General features: G+C 63.0%; 1 long non-coding RNA gene across 1 annotated transcript; it reads left to right on the top strand.

The window, feature by feature from the left end:
* Window positions 1-2,392, top strand: LOC113487718. The gene is made up of 3 exons (XR_003399831.1): window positions 1-109; window positions 698-806; window positions 2,251-2,392. It is a non-coding gene; the product is annotated as an uncharacterized LOC113487718 (long non-coding RNA).
* The last annotated feature ends 1,086 nt before the right edge of the window (window positions 2,393-3,478 follow it).

Genomic DNA, 3,478 nt, shown 5'->3' with positions numbered 1-3,478 from the left:
ACTCCCCCTCACCGCCTGTGCAGAACCCCCCCGCCACCTTCTCCTCGTCTCTCAGGGAAACGAATCTGTGGAGCACCGGCCCCTCCCCGTCTGCTCTGCAAATCAGCCGGTAAAATGAATTTTAAAAGTGACAGAAAACTTTGCTGTTTCCACAGATCACCAGACCTGAGACAACGCTGGATCCTCGGGTGATGACCGGATTTCATTGACTCTCTCTCCTTCCTTTCTTCCTTCCTTTCTTTCTTATAGATTTATAAGAAACCACATCGCTTATGATGACCCTTTTCCAACTTTAAGCTGTTTCTACCGCAAGTAAAACCATTTCAACCGGTCATTTGGTGTCGTTTCACCTTAATTTAACCCGAGGGGATCACAGAACCTTCACAACTTCCCAGGCTCCTGGTCCAGGCTGTGACAGCAACAGGGAGCGTGGGACCAGGAGCCCACCTTGGTGTAGCTGGGTGGCTCCTCCGGAGCCCGGCAGGACCTGCTGGCCCCGGGGACGGGAGCTGGCCACGGCCCCGGCAGCTCCACTCGCCCCCAGCCAGCCCCGGTGCCCCCCGGGTCGCTCAGAGCAGCCACAAGGCTCTGCCAGGGCACGGCATTGCTCTTCTGCTCTGCATGACTCTGCCTACGGGAAGGGGGAACTGTCACTCCTCAAAATGGCTTTTATCCCCTTTTTTTCCACCCTGTCCAGGCCGTGACCAAGAGGAGGTGGAGAAATGGGGACCCAGCGCTGATGGCACGGACTGGCAGAGCCTCGCCGCGGGAGGAGGGGGCCCGGGGAGCCCGCCCAGTGCTGGCAGGTAACAGGGGACAATGTGGGGTGTTGTGTCCCGTCTCGGGGCTCAGGGCAGAGCCCCGCGGCAGCGCTGCTCCTCCCCAGTGAGACTTCCCGGGCTTCTGCGCCCTCGGAACGCCCGGAAAGCGCTGCCTGAGCCCCAGCCCTGCCGCACCTCGGCGCTGCCCGGGACAGGCGTGGAGGGAGCGAGGCGTCGGCTGGCCGGTGGTCACCACGCCTCCGTGGGCAAGTAATCCCTTAGGGGAGATTACCCAGCCTGGGAGATTACGGGCCCTAATCCCGTAAAGCCATTTGTTACACTTAACGGGGCAGATCCCCTCCGTCTGCGGCAGCGGGTGCTGAACGGAGGCGGCTTCCAGGGGAGTGGCGGAGGCGAGCACGCCTGGCCGGGCTGGGAGTGATTCACACTCGGGTTGGATTTTTTCCTGACATCAACCAAAAGAGGCAGCAGGATTGGGGCTGGGTGCCAACACTGGAAAATGCTCTTTTTTCGGTGGGGGCGGCTGGCTGGAGATCTACAGAGTGGATCAGGGACCAGCTGCTTTCCACCCAGCGTCTGCGGGTTGGCTCCCACGGAGTCCCGGCAGGACGCGGGCGCTGGGGGCGGCTGCAGGGCGCTGGGTGGGTGTGGGACGCAGGGGGGGGACGTGGGGCTGCGTTTCTCCTGCAGCCTCACACGGCAGCAGCCACTCAGCGGAGGGACTGGCCTCAGGTTTCTGCCGGGCACAGCGGCAGCATCTGCTCCTTGTTGCTTTGATGGGATCAGAAGAGAAGAGCGCCCGGCTCTCCTGCTGTGTGCTGGGAGCCCAGCTAGAGCTGGAGCTACACTTACCCCCCCTGGGGGGAGACGTTTTTCAGAGCATTGGAAAAAAGCTCTGTGGGCAGTGAAAGCCCCGTCTGTCTGTCCTGATGCACACGCTGGATACGGCCTCTCGAGGCTGATGGTTGGCTGCAGAGCTCGGAGCTGAGGGCGGTGCTGGCCTGGCTGGGCAGCGACCGTCCCCTTCCCCGGGCTGGAAACCCTCTCCCACCACCTCCAGCCGCCCTCATGCTCCCAGCGAGGCGAGGAGGGATGGGACAGGGATGGGGATGGGGACAGGCTGCCGGTGTCCTGGCAGGGAGGAGGGAATTGCAGAGCCACGGGCACCAGGAAGCCACTCGCAGGGCAGCGAGCGGCCGGCGCTGTGCTCTGCGGGCCCCTCCCCAGCCAAGCTCCGAGCCAGACACGAATCATCCCAGATGTCTCCTCCTGGAGCTGGTGCCTTTTGCTGGCCCCAGCCTGGGGATCAGAGCTCCGTCTGGACCAGTTGAATGTTTATGTGCCCCCTGGGAACTGGGCAGAGGGACCGGGCGCCTGCCCGCTGCCGGGGGCTGTGTTGCTTTGCTGTGTATTTTACTGTGGAAAGAGCAGGGTTTGGTTTCAGCATATTCCTTTTTCTTCCCTGCAGCACTTTTATGTATGCAGCTAGAAGCCCTCCCTGCCTGCTGACAGCTGCACGGGAAGACTTCGGGGATGTTTATGGTTTTTTTTCTCTCTCATTTTTTTCTTGTGGCGACTGGGGCCTGTTGTTAAGATAAATCAGACTTCAGACAACCGTCCCTGCATTCTCAGGCTGTGGATGTTTAACTCCGCTTTCAGAGGGGGCGTTTCATGGTCTGTGAAGGAAGGTGGGTCAGTCTCTTCCCTGGTCACCGGGTCCCCTCTCCCTGCTGCTGTGCCCACCACTGGCTCTGCTCCATTGCCCAGGGACAGAGCCCAAACGGGGCTGGGGGTGGCCAGGCATTGGGGGGGGTCTCTGGCCAGCAGAGCTCATCCTCCAGAGGGGCCCTGGCCCTGCCCAGCAGCGATGAAAAGCTCCTTTCTTCAGGCTCTGGGATGCTGGGAGCATCCCCTCCCCCAGGCAGGCGTTTGCTGAGGGGATCTGTCAGGAGCAGCTCAAGGTTTGGTCTTTAAGTTGCGTTACCCATGCTAATAGGTGCAGTGCCGGGAGAGCCTGGCCACGGGCCTGACTCTGCTCCCTCTGATGCCTCCCCGCCGCCTGCTCCCCTGGTTTTGTGCACCAGGGGCCCAGACTCACCCCAGGTTTGTGCCGATCCCCCTTGCTGCTCCGCAAGCAGAGTGTGGGAGTTGTCTGTCTTTCCTGGGGTGAAGCTCGCTCGCCCTCGCTGCCACCTGCTCGCCGTGGGCCAGGCCCCAGACACGCGGGGCTGAGCCTCGGCGGTGGGAACGCAGCGAGGCAGAGTCCGTCCCTTTGGGCTGGGGGCCCCTCCGAGGCCGGATCCCCCTCCCCAGAGACATGCTGTGAGGGAGCGAAGAGCCTTTCCCCCCTACGGTGCCGGGGATGATGGCGCTGGTGCTGCTCCTCCACGTCGGGGGTCCCACGGGGGTCGCGGCCCCTCGCGCTGCCCGGACACGCCACATCCCAACTGCGATGGGTGACGAACGGCGGAGAGATGGTGGGGCAGGGCCTGGGAACATCCGCTTCCCGCAGCCCGGTGCCCCAGGTCCGCCCGGAGACCCCGGCACTTCACCTGCTTGTGCGGCTCCTGGGGGACTGCTCAAGGCTGGGACTCCCCCTCCAAAGCAGAGCTTAGGTCCAGCCCAGCTTAGGTCCAACCCTCAGGTGACTCGGGCAGGAGCCTGGTGGCCGGTGGCCCTGCCCCAGCCCTGGGGGG

The sequence above is a fragment of the Athene cunicularia genome, assembly GCF_003259725.1.
Source record: "Athene cunicularia isolate RWA chromosome 20 unlocalized genomic scaffold, athCun1 chr20_part2, whole genome shotgun sequence".
NCBI classification, from domain to species: Eukaryota; Metazoa; Chordata; class Aves; order Strigiformes; family Strigidae; genus Athene; species Athene cunicularia.
The sequence above is the reverse complement of the archived record's forward strand: the minus strand, read 5'-3'. Positions and strand labels throughout refer to the sequence as shown.